We start from the raw sequence: 18,475 nt of genomic DNA on the forward strand, positions 1-18,475 counted from the left end.
GGAAAGAAGAGAGCGAAAGAGACCCCACGGCTGAGGTAGTGTGTAGTATTCTTATTGCTAGGAGATATTTGATATTTATTTTGCAGTACTGCCCAGGAGTCCCAATCAGGGCCACATTGGCCTACGTCCTGGAGATACCCATACGAAGATGAGCCCTACCCTAAAGAGTTTGCAGTCTAAGAACACAAGTGGCATATGAAAAGTGTTGGGACAAGGATACCACCCGTTATATACACATAAACATATCCACTTGGTATAGCACTCGGTGCCCTTCGGATGGGGGCAAGGCCACCCAGAGGTTGATGAGCCTGCTAGGAAAGAGCAGGGTCTTTTAGCTCAGGAAGGAGAGGCTCATGAGTTAAGATCCATGGGTCCCAGGTTCAATCATATTGCCAATAGCCCACCCAGGGGCACAGGCATTGTATTCAATTATTATATATGTACATACCTTTACTTAAAAATTATGATTCGTGAAGTGTCAGCTGTGCCCATGAAGACCAATCCTGCTCTTGTTGAAGCCAAATGGGAGTTTTGCCAGCGATGTCAACAGCAGCAGAATTAGAACTTTAGTGAGCAGCAGGCCACAGCACCAGACTTATCTAAAGCTTTGTCTTACTTCAGTAAAGAGGTGGGTTCTTAACTTGAATTAGCTAACTGGAGGTATAATCCTAGTGAGCACAAGGCACTTTATAGTTGTCACACACGTTGGCAGGTTGAGTTAAAGCCCACGACTGCCATACTCTTTAATTGAACCTGCAAATTTGGGAGAAGACTACAAACTGCTTTGTTTTCACTAGGATTTTATCTCAAGTTCATTAACTCAAACACATCTTTTTTGGTCATGAAGACAAGGCCTAAAAGAGACTTTGTCTTGGAAGTCATCCCACTACTGCCACCCAGTGATTTATTTATACAGGAGGAAGCCAAGGAAATCCTCCCCCTCCTAATTGTCTCTTCCTTGGTTCTAAACATTCACTAGCTTCCCAGCCCAAGAAGATCTATTTTCCTCTTCTCATTAGGCCGGAGCCTGAAATCATTACTCAAGTTTTGCTCAGTCTTTGCTCAGGTAAGAATCTCACTGAAGTCAAGGGGAGTTTTGCCTGAGAAAGGGCTCCAAGTCACCAGTTATGTTACAGGCATGCTTAATAGGTAGGTGAAGAAATGGGGATTACAGCAACTATTCGTAGGTTTTATTAACAATTGCAAAAACTCCCCCATTAGTGGGCATATAAAATATGTGCGGGGAGGGTGTGTGTGTGTGTGTGGGGGGGGAGCGAGGGAACTGTGAGCGCACTGCACTGCCACTTAGTGGTGCAGTGTGGCCTACAGGAACTATGGAGACGCTTTCAACCCAGGAAATGGAAGCTGTGGAGACAATCCTTCAAAACTATAGACAATACAAGGGAGAAAAAACAACCAGATTGACAGAATAGCTGCTCTTGATCCATACAGCTAAACCCCATGGGAGAGCACCTGCTTTACATGAGAGAATGACCTCCCACCCCATCTCCTGGGGCACCTAAAACACAAGGAAACAGAAACAAAATCCACATGTAGCATAAAAACATTTTGTAACTGGCACAAAATGGGGGAAGGGAAAGGGGGGTGGATAGTACAGGGAGTAGAAGAGAGAAGAGATTAGGAGGAGAGAATGAGAAGGAGAATGTTAGGGAGCAAGAGTAGGAGAAGGATGAAATGAAAGCAAGGGGATGAAGGAATAAGAAAGATGAAGGGAGAGAGGTTGTGAGGGAATCAGGGAATAGGTAAGGGAGAGCAAATAGGAGGAGGAGGAGGCGGAAGGAAGGGGGAGTAGGTGAGAGCCGCCAGGAATGAGGAGTAGGAGGAACGAGGGTAGATGTGTAAATGGTCCTTCACCCACCTCCCTAAATAGGTCAGCAATGATTCATTCATACCTCCCCTATTGGAAGGTACATATTAGTAAATGTGCGTAGGAGCCACATAGATTATTGTGCCTCTAATGGATTTTCCCATCGCTAGCATGACATGCACCCTCATGTACCACTTGCTGATCCATGTGTGTCCCTGTCCCTACTTCTCCTCTCTTCTCTCCCAGCTGCTAATTAATGAAGTTTTTTTTTCCCCCTTGAGGGCATAAACAAGGCTCAGTATTGACCTTGCTTTTAATATAGCTTTCAGAGGCTTGTGCCTGTCGCTGGGGCACTGTACTGGAAACAACTAATGGACCGAGAAGGAAGGACTCCCTGTGTGAGGACACAGGAATCCAGGACACACATCCATAGAGTGGGGAGGTGCACACAGGGAGAGGAACCCACACAGATGTGCACTTGTGTGCCATGTAGCAGTGTACACCAGAGATAAGGCAGTGAGTGTGCAGACACAGGATGCGCAATAGATCGTCATGTGCAAAAATGCAGTCATGTGAAGAGGCTAAAGACTCTGCGCATGCAGACATGAGGACGTGCACAAATACGTACACATGCAAGCATGGCGACATGAGTGTGTGTACAATGCTCAATGCATGCAGACATGCAGCCTTAGGGGAATGTGAACAATGGTCTACATGGGCAAATACACCCTTATGGGGCCCTGTGCTCTTTGCACAGGACTCAGCTCGTGGAAACATTGGTTTGGGCCTGTGCACACAGCTATCCATGAGCACACATACAGAGAAGGCATGCGCACAAAGGTCTATGTGTGCAAACATGTAGAGATGGGGAAAGTGCGCAATACTCTGATGTGTAAAGATGAGGTGTGTACAATGCAATAAATGTGCAAGCATGCAGAGGTGTGTACAAGGCTCTGTACATGCAAACATGTAGAGATGGGGGCAGTGAACAAGGCTCTACACCAGAATTGACAACTCATAGCATTCAGGTATTGGGAGTATGGCCTCAAAAAAATCATAAGATTGGCTACAAATCGTGAGACTTTTAAAAAATAATAGGTTTGGGGCTCAGTTTTTTTGTCTTCTGGTTTCTATTTTTATATTTCCTCTGTAACCAGGAGGACTAGAAATATACTTTTTAAAAAATGAAAGCTGAGAGTCTCATTGAATCACATGATCCTAGCATCTGGGGCTTTAAGGAAAAAAACACCAAATATTGAGAGACGTGCGATCAAACTGTGAGAGCTGGCAACACTGCTACATATACAGAAAGAACAGAAGAGAAAGCTGATGGAGACAGATGGAAGGAATGGTGAAGAGAAGACGGAGAAGAGAGATGAAAGGAAGAGAATGAGCGCCTAATTCTTCCTCTCTTTCCCTCTGCTTTCACATGATACCCTGCCTTGCTCCAGCCCCTCCATTGCACCACCTGTGGGAGTGCCTCTCTCAGGGGAAAAAGGGGAAACTGAATGCCAAATGGTGAGATGAGTGCCCTCTCCTGTGGAGTGATATGGAGTTAAGACAGAAATGAGATCTGCTACCCCCTAGCCCCCAAACACCACAATCACAGTCACAACTCAACCCCAACTCTGGGAGTCCAAAGCCAGTGAAAATGGCCTCATTGGCCTGGTAAATATATGGAAACCCACAGTCTGGCCTATGGTGTTGCCATGGAAACCAAAACCTTACTGAGGTGTTATTATTTCCCTGGAGATCAGGGCATGACACCCTCAAGAAGGGCTCCCATGTGTCCTTAAAAATGAGGAGGCCTTGCCTGGTCACTCAAGGTTGCAGCCAACTCTCACAATTTGTTGTATTTCTTAAAGCCCCAGCTCCTGGAGTCTCGTGAATACCTGAGAGTCTTGGCTTTCATTTTAAAAACAAAGTACAGTATGTTTCTATCTCTCATGGTTGCAAAGAAAAGCTTGAACACTAGAGACTCAGAAACGAGATGGCAAATAAAAAGATCTCCAATATTTATTATTTTTTAAAATCTCCAGATGTTGTGGGGCCTGACTCATGCTACTTCCATGCTTGGAGTTGCTTACACTGCTTGTCCCTGTTGCTTGTACAAAACTGTCTAGTGGTGATTTGTGTAACCCCTGCAGACTGGCCGCTGGAGTGGGTGATATTCAGGACAGGCTGGTGTGGCTGAGAGCATGTGCACTTTAGGAACCATGTATCCCCCCCAACATACCTGTCACACGTTGCTACCCGCTCCCTTTCCAGCCACAAAGAGGACTCCCTTTGAAGCCCTTCCCCAACTCTCCAGCCAAGTCCTCACACCAGCCTTCCCCAGGCACCTAGCATCAAAGCCACTGGTGAAGAAGGAGAGGACAAGCCAAAGCCTGGTGGGAACATACTCTCCCACACACAAACACAGATAACATACACCACGTTCACTTACTCTACACAGACACTAACACATCTCAGGCACACCACAACCTCCTCCCACAAACATACTTTCACTGTAAGCTCCACAAAGACACATCACTCACACCACGTATAATCACCTAGAACAAATCCACTCCCACAGCACGCACACACAGACACAGACACACACTACTAATTCCCCACAGACATATAAACACTGAGACACAAACGCTCCCTACACATGCACACACCACAATCTCCTCTGCACACACTACCTTGCAGCGCATGGGGCTGTCCAGACTACACGTCCCCTGTCATATGCTCCAGGACGCTTGCTTTCCTGAAGCAGGTCCTGCAGGAGGGTGCTTCCCACCCGCCTCTCATCCCTGGCCCTTCAGACCTTGTCATCGGGCCCCTGTCCTGCGAGCCTCCCCAGCTGCCCCTTACATGCAACCTAAATTGGCTACACAATAAACAGATGGTCCGCCTCTGAACCACACCCAGGAAACATCTGTATGTGCTTGTGCTTCACACCATCCACTTCCTTGCCCTTGTGTCCTTCCCTGACACCAGGTGGTGGGACCTACTGCCACCTGAGGACGGCAAGGAACCCCAGCAGACCAGTCTGTATTCCACTCTGGTCCTTCACGGACAGGGCCGGCTCTGGCTTTTTTGCCGCCCTAGGCAAAAAAGCCACCCGCCGCCCCCCCACCCCGCCCGCGCGGCAGGGGAGGAGGCCGAGCAATCCCCGACCGGCCGGAGCGCCGGGGGGAGGGCGGCGAGCCCAGCTGGGGCTCTCCGCTCTCCCCGGCGGCCAGAGCGCTGGGAGGAGGGCGGGGAGCCCGGCCGGGGCTCTCCGCTCTCCCCGGCGGCTAGAGCGCCGGGAGGAGGGCGGAGAGCCCAGCCGGGGCTCTCCACTCTCCCCGGCGGCCAGAGCACCGGGAGCAGGGCGGGGAGCCTGACCAGGGCTCTCCACTCTCCCCGGCGGCCAGAGCACCGGGAGCAGGGCGGGGAGCCTGACCAGGGCTCTCCACTCTCCCCGGCGGCCAGAGCACTGGGAGCAGGGCGGAGAGCTCGGCTGGGGCTCTCCGCTCTCCCCGGCGGCCAGAGCGCCGGGGGGAAGGCAGAGAGCCCCCGGCAGCCAGAGCGCCAGGAGGAGGGCGGAGAGCCCAGCCGGGGCTCTCCGCTCTCCCCGGTGGCCAGAGTGCCGGGAGCAGGGCGGAGAGCCCCTGGCGGCTGGAGCGCCGTGGGGAGGTCGGCGAGCCCAGTCGCGGCCCCGCTCTCGGGCAGGAGCGCCCACCGCGCCGCCCCCCTCCAGGCGCCGCCCCAAGCACATGCTTGGTGGGCTGGTGCCTGGAGCCGGCCCTGTTCACGGAGCCATAAGCATGGGCGTGTACCTGGTTTGGCTCACAAACACTTGTCCCTTTGGCGGTGAGAGGGAGACCCTGGTACACATCTATGTCGAGTGCATCAGGTTGCAGCCCCTCCTCCGGCTCCTTCAGAACCTCCTACTGAGGTTCTGGCTGCACTTCTCCCCACACCTCCTGGTCTACACACACCCCATCTGTGGCCCCACAAAGTCACGAGACCTCCTCAGCAACTACCTCCTGACGCTGGCCAACTCAGCTATCCATCATACCAGCAGGAGGAAGCTGGTTGGGGCGGGGTGCTCTGTAACGGTGGGGCCTATTTCTGTTCCCTTTTCACATCATGTCGCTGGGCAGAGTTCCTCTGGATGGTGTCCACTGACTGCTTAGATGCCATTGAGTAGCAGTGGGTGTCATCCGAGGGTCTCTGCTCGGTATCCCGCTCAGGATCCCTCGTTATTAACCTTTGACTCCACTTCTGCTCCCGTTTTCTCTTTTGTTGGCCCCTGTAATCACTAGTAGCCTGGGCTCAGTGATTCCGTCCCCTTAGCTAAGGGGATTGGCGCCCAACTCCAGTACTACTAATAGTACACACTACCATACATACAACACCCATCAAATATATAAATTAGATATATAAACACAAACTACCCTTTCATAGCCTCCTAGCATACACACACCCACCACAAATACATAAACAATGCAGCGTCCCCATACACACCACAAACTCCTAACACATGCGCACTCCCATCGCAGACGTACCCACACACCACAAATGCCCATCACACCTAGTCAAACTTCATAGATATACTCAGCACACATGGAGTTTTGACTACGGTGCTATGTATGTGACATTCAGAGCACTACACCTGCTTCTCTATAACAGACTCCATACCACCTTACCCCAGCTTTGACTAAAGCAGATTGGTCCTACTACCAGCTAGGGCACAGTACTGCACTTCCTCCCTCCTACAGGACCTCTTAAAGCCACAGTGCTCTGGAGACTTTCTCCCTCTCTTCACTTGCACCCCTCCCCCAGATTCTGTGGGTACCTCACCCATCCTCTTTTAACTTACTGTTAAGCCCCTCCATACTGGTCCCAGGGAGCAAACAAAGGGCTTCATCCTACCTTTAACCTCAGGATCAAGACTCAGGGCCCAGCCCCACAGCTGATGGCAAATTGCTGTAATAGCTGCACTGCCACCTTTGCTTACATTTGTTGACGGAACATTTTTTCATTTTTGAAAAATGGTCTCCCCCCCCCCCCCCCCCAAAAAAAAAAAACTGTCCTTTTTATTTATTTATTTATTTATTTATTTATTTATTTGGGTGACATTTTTTATTGAAACCACTCTCGACATTTACCAAAAGCCGGCAAACAAAAAGTGTTGACTAAAACACTTTTTTTGCATAAAAGTTCAAAATAGTGAAAAAAAAATGGGTCCGATTTGAATTCTGCAAAATGGAAACAAATTTGAAATCTTTCACAGTGAAAAGCAAATGTACTATTTTGTCAACCAGCCCCTGACTGGGTCACATCTGGGCGAGGGCTGTAACACACTGTACTGGTATAGGCTGCTGCCTTCTAAAGGGGGACTGCAGGTCTTCCAGAGATCCTGTATTTTTGCAGCACAGGTCTTGAGTCCTCTCATTGCTTGCCCATGTGAAATACTAGGTGGCCATGGTTATAGGGGCCAGGAGAAGAGCGAACCAGCCCTCACAAGCTATTAAGGGCTTGCTCCTGCTCCCATTAAAGTCAATGGGAAGAGCAGAATTAGGCCCTAATGGACTGCCACTAATAGTGACAGCATCGGAAAAGCCCACAGGGCACCAACTGTGCGCTAAATCTGTGAAGTTGGGATTAACTATTCCAGACTGTGGAGGGGGGATTAAGCTAGGGAGGTATCTGGCACTGGGGAGTTGAATTCTTCATTCAGGCATGGAGATGGCCTGGGTCAGACTGTTACAGCATTGCATAGGGCTCCAGTCCGTGTTGCTACTCAGATGGACATGGGGAGAGGAGAGAAGAAAACGCCCAGTAGGGAGGATGCTTTGGGGGAAGGACCCCTCCCAGAGCCAGAGATCTATGCAGTGATCTCCCAGTGCCAATGGGTGTTTCTAAAAATTCCACTAAGGAAATGGAAATAAGCAGGAGGCGGGAAGAACCCTGGGTATGGAGGGGTGAACATTATATCCTGACTTTTACTATTGACAGCCTCAGCAATGGGATGCTCACTCAGCCCATTGCCCTCCCCGTTCCAACCTACATTTCTATCCCTGCTCACATAGTTGCCAAATTGGGTTAACAAGGCAGAAATCACCCTTACAATTACAAGCTTACAATTACAAGCTTCTTGCTTCCCCACTCCCAGGAGGATAAATCACACCCAGAGGGGAGGGAAACTACAATGAGGTTTGTTTGGAAGACTTTATTGAGGAAACCTAGCCCATTGTCTGTCCTAAGAGCACCACCTAGGGACCAAAGGGTAGATTGCAGCTCAAAATCATAGAATCATAGGACTGGAAGAGACCTTGAGAGGTCATCTAGTGCAGTCCCCTGCACTCATGGCAGGACTAAGTATTACCTAGACCATCTCTGACAGGCGTTTGTCTAACTTGCTCCTAGAAATCTCCAATGATGGAGATTCCACAACCTCCCTAGGCAATTTATTCCAGTGCTCAACCACTCTGATAGCACTGCTCTACAGCCAAAATGCTTCTGAAATAAATGTAGTCAAACTTTACTAATTCTGGGTCACTGAGAATGAAAATGCTTCTTAAAATTGTTGATTGGCTCTAGTTTTCAAGATATGCTATTGGGTCAGTATATATGACCCTTGACTTGGGAATGGTGGAGGATAAGTGAGTTATAAAGGGAAGGGATCTCAATTTAAACCAGAAATGACTAAAATACATCTTTGACTGGATCTATGAATAAATCTATGACTGGGTTTGGACAGTACTTGCTTTTTAGGCAAAACAATGAATGATGCAATCTGAAGCTGGTATTGCGTCATGCATGATATGAATTGCATCATGTTATTCCTAGAAGTCATGGATGATGCAATCATAACGAAGCTTACATCACTCTGCTGAACTAATTGCCCTATATCAGCTCTAGAAATCATACAGTGTCGTGCTCTCTTATTTGTCAGTGTTTGATTTTGCAAAGGGACACATTTCTGTTTCACCAAAGTGAGCAGAGATGCCTCGTACTTGTGTGAACAGTGCAGATAACTTCTGCTATGTTTGTGGTGAAGTGACTTGTGCATCACAAAAGCGCAGTAGAACCACTATGGTTAAGAAAGCCTATCCCCTTTATTTTGGCTGCTAAATTGGAGATCAGGACAAGAGGTGGGCCCCACACATATGCTGCAACACTTGTGCAACAAATCTTCGCCAGTGGTTGAACAGGAAAAGGAAATCTATGCCTTTTGCAGTGCCAATGATTTGGAGAGAGCCAACAGATCATACCAGCAATTGTTACTTCTGCATGGTGCCTCCAGTTGGGAAAGGTGTGTCAAAGAAGAAAAAGTGGACTGTGCATTATCCAAACATTCCATCAGCTATACGCCCAGTACCCCACGGAGAAGGACTGCCGGTTCCTGATGCACCAGAATCATTCTCACTTGAGTCAGACGAGGAAGAGGAAGAGGATGAAACTTCTGGTCCTGAACCATCAATGTCACAGGACCCACATTTTCTCCCATCCTCCTCCTCTGAACCACACCTCATAACACAAGGTGAACTGAATGACCTTGTCAGGGATTTGGAACTACCCAAGAGTAAGGCAGAGCTGTTGGGCTCCAGACTACAGCAGTGGAATCTCCTGGCAGGTGATGTTAGGGTTTCCATGTTCCGTGACCGTCAAAAGGATCTTGTCCCATTCTTCTTCATGGAAGGTGATCTTGTAGCCTGCAACAACATTGATGGTGTGATGGCAGCCCTCAACATCGTTCACGATCCAGATGAGTGGAGACTGTTCATTGATTCATCGAAGACGAGTCTTAAAGTTGTTTTACTGCATAATGGCAATGTTTTGCCATCAATTCCAGTTGGTCATGCAGTCCATATGAAGGAAACCTATGACAACATCAAACAACTTTTGAGGTGCATAAACTATGACCAACATCAGTGGCAGCTTTGTGGCCATTTGAAGGTTGTTGCTCTCTTGCTTGGTCTGCAGACTGGATACACAAAGTACTGCTGTTTTCTCTGCGAATGGGATAGTCGTGCAAGAGATTCCCACTACATCAAGAAAGATTGGCCACTCTGACAGTCATTGGAGCCTGGGAGGAAAGGTGTTCAGCATCCACCACTTGTTGAATCAAGGAAGATTTTGTTACCACCCTTACACATCAAGCTGGGTCTGATGAAGAACTTTGTCAAGGCCATTGACAAAACACAAGCAGCTTTCAAGTACCTCCGTGGAAAATTTCAAAGGATAAGTGAAGCTAAGATAAAGGAAGGTGTCTTTGTTGGTCCTCAGATTCGTGAACTTCTTCGAGGTGATGCATTTGACCATGCACTACGTGTCAAGGAAAAGACGGCATGGAAAGCCTTCCAGTTAGTGGCAATAAATTTTCTCGGAACAACAAGGCAGACAACTACAGGTTGTTGGTGGAAAACCTTCTCAAGGCATACAAAAGCCTTGGTTGCAACATGTCACTAAAGATACATTTTTTGCACTCTCATCTAGATTTTTTTCCACCGAACTGCGGAGCAGTGAGCGACGAGCACGGCGAGCGATTTCACCAGGACATTGCAACAATGGAGAAACGCTATCAGGGCAAATGGAGCCCATCAATGCTTGCAGACTATTGCTGGACAGTGACAAGAGATGCTCCATTTAATGAATACAAGAGACAAGCCAAGAAGCGCCGAGTAGACACTGACTAGGACTAAACTATGTACATAATTTTGTTTCATAATAAATTTTATTTATATAACCCTTTTGCTGATTTTTAAAGTGTTACATAAACAGGACAGGTGAAATATTATCATGTAAAGCAACCATAAACACATGAAAAGACCTAGGTTTACAATTTATGATTAAAACTCTACTATCTACACAATATACATAGACATCAAATGTAAAAACTTAAATATCTTAGAAACAGTAGCCAATCAGTTGTTTTAATTGTCATATTTGAATTCAGCACATCAAAATACATAATAAATAGCACATTTTATCTCTGAAGCAGACGACTTCTCAAAAATTGTAGACCAGTGTAGTTAGGAAGTTTTTGCTAATGTCCAACCTAAACCTCCCTTGCTGCAATTTAAGCCCATTGCTTCTTGTCCTATCCTCAGAGGTTAAGAAAAACAATTTTTCTCCCTTCTCCTCGTAACCTTTTACGTACTTGAAAACAGTTATCATGTCCCCTCTCAGTCTTCTCTTTTCCAGACTAAACAAACCCAATTGTTTCTCTTATGGGTCATGTTTTCTAGACCTTTTATCATTTTTGTTGCTCTTCTCTGGACTCTCTCCAATTTGTCCACATCTTTCCTGAAATGTGGCGCCCAGAACTGAACACAATACTCCAGCTGAGACCTACTCAGCGCAGAGTAGAGCAGAAGAATTACTGCTCATGCCTTGCTGACAACACTCCTGCTAATACATCCCAGAATGTTTACTTTTTTTTTGCAACAGTGTTACACTGTTGACTCATATTTAGCTTGTAGTCCACTATGACCCCCAGATCCCTTTCCACAGTACTCCTTCCTAGTATGTGTGCAACTGATTGTTCCTTCCTAAATGGAGTACTTTGCATTTGTCCTTATTGAATTTCATCATCTTTACTTCAGATCATTTCTCCAGTTTGTTCAGATGATTTTGAATTTTAATCCTATTCTCCAAAGCATTTGTAATCCCTCCCAGCACGCTATCGTCTGCAAACTTTATAAGTGTACTCTCTATGCCATTATCTAAATCACTGATGAAAATATTGAACAGAACCAGGTCCAGAACTGATCCCTGCGGCACCCCACTCGTTATGTCCTTCCAGCATGACTGTGAACCACTGATAACTACTTTCTGGGAACGGTTTTCCAACCAGTTTTGTACCCACCTGGAGCAATCCCCCACTCATCTTCATGGAACAGCTGGGGAGGCTGCAGATCTGGACCTGGACTGAAGTACACTGACAGAGCTGTATATATGGGGCTTAGGTCTGAAATAGCTGGGGGGCAGAGGGACTTCAAGGAAGAATTGAGGTACATTGGCAGAATTGTGTGTAGGACTCAGGACTAGCACAGCAGGAAGTATTGTAGTTCAGGACGGAGGTCAGGGATCAGAATGTTTCCTTTCTGATCACAAGTCCAGGTGCAGTGCTTGGAAACTTTATTGGTTCTGAAAACATATGAACTGACCTGCCAGTGGTTTTCTAGCCAGGGCAGTTTGTATAGGATCTTAAAACCTGAGTATTACAGAATTTAATAATTTGGTTTCAGCATTTTTTCAGAGCTATCGAATATCAATTGTAAAAACCATAAGCAAAGTTTCACTAACAAAGTAAAAGTAACTTTTAACAAGTTAATATTTGTATTTTCACTTGGTTCCTTCTCTCAGGCGAGTCTGAGAAGCAGTTTCAGCCCCATGCTTGAATGTTTCCACATTCAAGAGGAGACCAATGAAGTAAATGGAGAAACACGGGGTTTAAAGTCAAGTTGTTCTGATTACAGTTTTGCTTCATGCCCATACTTTAATTTCTACATTATTATTGCAACAAATAGTCTCAATACCCCCTAGAGGGCTATATACTCTTTGAGATATCAGCTTGAAAGCTTTGAGAAAGTACAGTCCTGACTCTCAATCAAACAGATGTCAGGATAGCAGCTAGTAAAATCAGGGCAAAATCCAAGGAGGAGGCAAGGCACATTGCTAACTGGAATGAGTGAGTTCAATGCCCTGTACTTTGTGATGAAATCCAGGATGGAAACGAATGCTCTACTGGAATAGTTGTGAGACATTGGATGTTAAAATAGTCACTGGCCCCTTGAACTAGCAGGACTATTCTGGCTCCATCCCAGGACTTAAAATAGCAAGTCTGGGAATGCTATCCCCAGTGAGATTTTTTTTATCCTTGATTGAGGCATGTTGGTAGACCTATTAGAGGTTCCCTGGGCTACAGTAGCTGAGATTGCTGCAGATCAGGAGTGAGGGGCATTGGCAGGATTGTGTGGTGCAAGGAGGGAAATGCATGGTCCTGGTCTGCTCTGTTTCAGATTCTGTCTATTCTGCAGCATTGACATTACCACATTGAAGTTCTAAATGCATAGCACTTTCTAAAAAAGAAGGAACAAGTCTGTGCCACCTACAGAATTTCCCAGGGTCCCATGTTAGTTTATTTATTTCTACAATTAATTATTATTATGAATTTATATTATGATAGCACCTAAAGGCCCCAGCCATAACTGGGGCTCCGTTGTGCTAGCTATTGTACAATCACATAATCAGAGACAGACCCTGCCCCAAAGAACTTACAATTTACATAGACAAGACGGACAAAGGATGTGAAGGGAAACACGGGCACAGAGAAGTGAAGTGACTTGCTGCAGGTCAGTGGTAAAGCCAGGAATTGAACCCAGGTCTCCTGAGTCTCAGTCCACTTGAGTTTATCCAACAAACTCTGTACACATGTCAAGAAATATAAAATAATAACTCATGAATACTGATTAAGTGACCTGCCCCCCCAAAAAATAGTTTCCGGCCCTCTCTTCAATCAAAAGCTTCAGGGAAGAGATGAGCCTTACATCATAGTATTTTAGCCCCTAACGAGATAAGTAAATGAGCTTTGATGGACGAAAGGTGAGGCGCATATTCCAGAGGCTGAGAGTCTGTGCTGAGAGTGCCCTGCCTGCAGACATTCAGATCCAGGGACTGTTAGCTAAAATACCTCAGCGGCTCTTGAGAAGAGAGGAGGTTTCCATCAGCCGTCTGACCATATAGGACTTTACAGATAAAAATCAACACCTTGCATTATATCTAGAAATGAATAGGAGGCCATTGCAGCCACTAGAGAACAGGTGGGGTATGTTTCCTGATTGATAGCACAATGCAAGGAGGCAGCTGCAATCTACACTGGCTTCTGAGTGGCCAAGCAAGCCCTGTAGAGAGGACTGCACTAATCCAAGGTTAGTCCTGGAGCTGTCCGGGGGCTATTGGGCACAACTAGGGGAAGGCCTCCATGTGTTTCTATTGTGGGAACTGGTAATCCAAAAGGCGTGTTAGCTGAGCGAAAAAACCCACCCTCCTGAGCTATTGCAGGAAGTAATTCCCTGCCACCTCCTGCCCTGTGCTGTGTGAGCAGGCTGTTCAGATGCCCTTTGTTAATCGGTGCTCCATGCCTGGCATTTGGCTGGCCAGGACAAGCTGTCCCTGCCGGAGAAGCCCCTTGCATAAGTATTAAAGCGAAGCTGTGTTGAGATGCTAAACTAATCCACTGGGGCATGCTGGGAAGCCGTATATTAAAGCCGTTCTCTCTGCCCTCCCTTCTCTCCACGTGTTGTTTATCGCTCCTGCCCCTCCCACGGAGGAGGTACAGTATGTGAATTATCCTAACGGAGCAAGCTGGTTTCATAACCGCCTATCCTCCTCAGTCCGCATGGGGGCAGCACACACACTGAAGTCTGTCCAGGATTAAGGCCAACCGCATTGAGCATGGTGTGAAAAACAAGCTCAAGCAAACACAGCACACACGACATGTACAGCAGCACCCCCACACAGTACTTGCACACGGCACACATATTTAGTCACCGTGCCCACATGGTCACACAGAACTCACACGACACACATATTCACTGCAAACTCACAAGCACATTCACTACCAATAAACCACACATATGTACACATGATATGCACACTTCTCACCAATATACCACATGTACACACTACACACACACTCCTCATCAATATACTACACATATACACCACACACACACTCCTCACCAATATACCACACGTACTCAGGACAAGCACATTCCTCACCAATATACCACATGTATACACAGTCACTGCAAACTTACTACACCAAGTCCTCACAAATATACCACATGTACGAATGACACACTCACCACAAACTTACAAGACACATTCCTCACAAATGTAACATATGTGCACATGACATGCACTCTGAGAAGAAAAATTAATCTAGATTGGTCTCTGAAAACGTAATCTTCTTCATGATGAATGTTGAGGTGAGGACTTACTCCCATTCACATAAAAAGGGAGGAGCTTGTTTTTCCAGTGGCATAGGAGGGTTTAAGGCTGGTTTTCTAAGGCAGTGGTTCTAACACTGGTCCACAGTCCACTGGCAGTCTGTGGAGCACTTGTGTAACCCACACTGGCAGAGTGCACGTCTGAGTTGTGTGGAGGAGACTCCACCTTTTACAGCTGCCCCTGCAAGCATCCAGGCACTTAGAATTATAGAATATAGAATTCTATATTCACTTCATCAAGGCCACTAGTTCTGGGGGTTTTAGTGGTTTGGTTCCCAGCCGAGACACCTTTGACCAGATTTTCGGATGCAACGGACACCTGCAGCTCTGCCTGAAATCAATGGGAGCTGTGGGTTCTCAGGGCCTCAGAAAAACAGGCACAAAGTGTCTCAAGCTGAGCACTCAAAAGGGAGGCAACCGAAATCTGAGGCTACTTTTGAAAATTTTGGCCACGGAGTTTGGTTGGCTGTAGAAGCAGTTGTTAAGAATGAGGAGGCACGAAGGGCAACTAAGGCCAGGTCTAATCTCAAAAGTTAAGTCAATTCAGCTAGCTCATGCAGGGGTATGAAAAATCCACACCCCTGAATGATGCAATTAAGTCGACCAAACCCCCGGCGCGTAGACAGTGGAAGAATTCTTGCATCGACCTAGCTACCGCCGCTCAGGGAGGTAGATTGCCCATGCCAACGGGAAAACCCCTCCCATCGCTGTAGTGGTGGCTACACTGAAGTGCTACGGTAGTATTTCAAGTGTAGACTAGCCCTAAAAGAAGGATTGGAAAGATAAGTCAATGTCCACCAGAAGGAGAAGCGCCAGGAGTTACCAGTGGGACTTAAGCCACTTATGAGGTGAGAGCCTGGATCTTCCTAAATGAAGTACTTCATGGAGGAGCAGAACATCGCAAGCTGTTTTTTATGAGGTAATCCACAGTCTTAAAAAGGGTGAGAACCCCTATTCTGGAGTAGGGATGTCTGCACTTAGGCCTCCAACAGCATGGGCTGTGGTGTGTTGGGAGAGTTTAGCTCTTTAGATGTAAGGTTACAGATTTCATGCGAGAAGTGAACAATTTTGTCTGCTGGCTGAGGCCTCAGTCTCTGATACTGTAGATCTGGCCTCCCTGGCTCCACCTCAAAAACCTCTCTTTCAGTGTTGACTGCTTTCTATTTAGCAATCTCCTGAACTGTAAGGGCCAGACACAATCCCTAAGCCCTGTGTGCAGAGCACAAAGGCCAAGAAAAAGGTAAATAAACCACATTCAGGATGGAGATCTTCTGAAGATGCATCAGATCAACTCTCTTATATATCCCAGAGATATCTTTGTCTAGGGTGACCAGATAGCAAGTGTAAAAAATCAGGACAGAAAGTGGGGGGTAATAGGTGCCTATATAAGAAAAAGTCCCCAAAATTGGGACTTTCCTTCTAAAATCGGGACATCTGGTCACCCTATCTTTGTCACAGGGCCGGTTACATAGTGAACAAGTAGGATTTCCAACTTCGTAATATTTAAAAACTGGATACTCCGGCAGGAGTGCTGGAACCTCCCCTTTCCCCTGAGGCCCCACCCCTGCCCCGCCTCTTCCACCCAGAGTCCCCCGCTCCTGCCCTGCCTCTTCCCCCTGAGGATCCGCCCCCTATTCGCTCCTCTTTCTTCCCCCCTCCCCCCCCCAGCCTGGGTAAGGAGGAACTCGCCAGCAGAGCCAGGGCTGGGAGCTGCAGCTGCACGACCTAGGTAGGAGCTGACCCTGGCTGAGTAGGGGCTGGCCCAGGTGATGACTTGGCGCCTCCCCTGCCCACAGTAACCGGACTTTGGGTGTCTGGTCAGTAGATCTGACTGAACACCGTCAGGTCCCCTTTTCGACTGGACTTTCTGGTCGAAAACCGGACACCTGGCCACCCTATGAGCGAGATGCTAGGGAGTGCTGTCATCTCTAACAGTTTGCATAGATTATTAGTTTAGCTGACAGCAAGAGAAACTTGCTGAAAACTGACAATATCTTTCTAAAATTTAGTTTTGGAATAAGGAGAGAAAGAGAGTGAGAGTCTTTCATGATATCTTAGCCCAATCTTCTGGCACCGGAAGGCAAAATTTTGCATCCCATTTTTCTCTGGATTGGAGTGAGTTCATATACTGTAATTATTGAGCCAAAGGTAGAAGTTGTCAACAAAATGAGTTGACTGAGTCCCCAAGACTGGCAGCCATGTCTTCTAAAAATGAGCTGATTTCCAAGATTTGATTCTATAAATGGCTGTAATACTTGACAAACAGGAGATGTGAGTCATGGAGCTGATATTTTTTGTTCACTTGCATGAGCTCAAGAGTTTGTTTTTTGTAAACATGTCTCCTAAGCAATGTATATTATGAATTAGTGTAGTTAAGTTGGAGTAGAATCAATTTGCCATGTTATTCTAAGGTGGAATGTTAGATGAGGAGCAGGCATCTGAGTTAACATCCATTGAAATTACCAGGACCAGGGCCGGCTCCAGGCACCAGCCCACCAAGCTTGTGCTTGGGGCGGCACCTGGACGGGGGCGGTGCGGTGCTCCGGCTCTGGCCGCCGGGGGAGAGCAGAGCCCCGGCCGGGCTCGCCGCCCTCCCCGTGGCGCTCTGGCCGCCGGGGGAGAGCAGAGCCCCGGCCGGGCTCGCCGCCCTCCCCGTGGCGCTCTGGCCGCCGGGGGAGAGCAGAGCCCCGGCCGGCTCACCGCCCACCTCCCAGGGCTCAGGCCGCCAGCGGAGCCACCACGGGCTCGCCGCCCTCCCCGCGGCGCTCTGGCTGGTTGGGGAGAGCGGCCTGCGGCCAGGCTCGGTGCCCTCCCCTGCCGCGCTCCGGGGGTGGGGGGGCGCGGCGGGAGGCTTTTTTGCCTTGGGCGGCAAAAAAGCCAGAGCTGGTCCTGACCAGGACAGTTTACATCTCAGAGCTATAGTCTCAGGTGCTCTGCAAACTAATCCAGACATCTTGCTTCGTGTTTGGAAGGTTTTCTTCACAACCATAACAGCTAGAGACTTTTTTTAATGAAAGCTGAGATTCTAGAGGACAATAGAGCTTTGTCTGGCACTACCCCACTCCCGGGTGGGGGAGCGGAGGGAGGGCATGCAACTCCCTTCTTAGCTGGTAGTTATAGATTACTGAAACCTATTTGAAAAAGGTCTGACCAAATCCAAACTCCTTTAGTGTAAGAAGTAGGCACAGCCTCCTGACCCCGTGAAATGCCTTCTTGCTGTCAATGGACAGCAGGTAAGCATTTCATCTCATGACCAGTAAATCGTTTCCAAAGGCTTTGGCAATGTCTTTTAAGGCCTTTGATGAGTGAGGATTGAAGTAATCATGGAAACAGTCTGCTGCTTTTCAATCCTGTTTGCATGCTCTTTGCCCATCAGTGAATAGCTTTGTTATATCATTTTTATAAAGAGCTCGCTTTTGGAGGATAAAAGGGAGTTTAAATCATAGTTCAGTTTTACTAAACTGTTTTGGAGGTGGTCATTATCTGGGTCTCCACAGATTTAATCTCATTCCCCAAGTTTGTCTGTTGGAGAAGACTGCTTTGCTTCTTTCTGGTACTGTGTGTACTGAACTAAGGTATACCCCTGATATTGGCTTTGAGGGCTTCCCAGGAGAGCCTTTGATGAATTATGTGTAGTCTGAGATGAAAT

This window comes from Malaclemys terrapin, chromosome 1, assembly GCF_027887155.1.
Source record: "Malaclemys terrapin pileata isolate rMalTer1 chromosome 1, rMalTer1.hap1, whole genome shotgun sequence".
Classification (NCBI taxonomy): domain Eukaryota; kingdom Metazoa; phylum Chordata; order Testudines; family Emydidae; genus Malaclemys; species Malaclemys terrapin.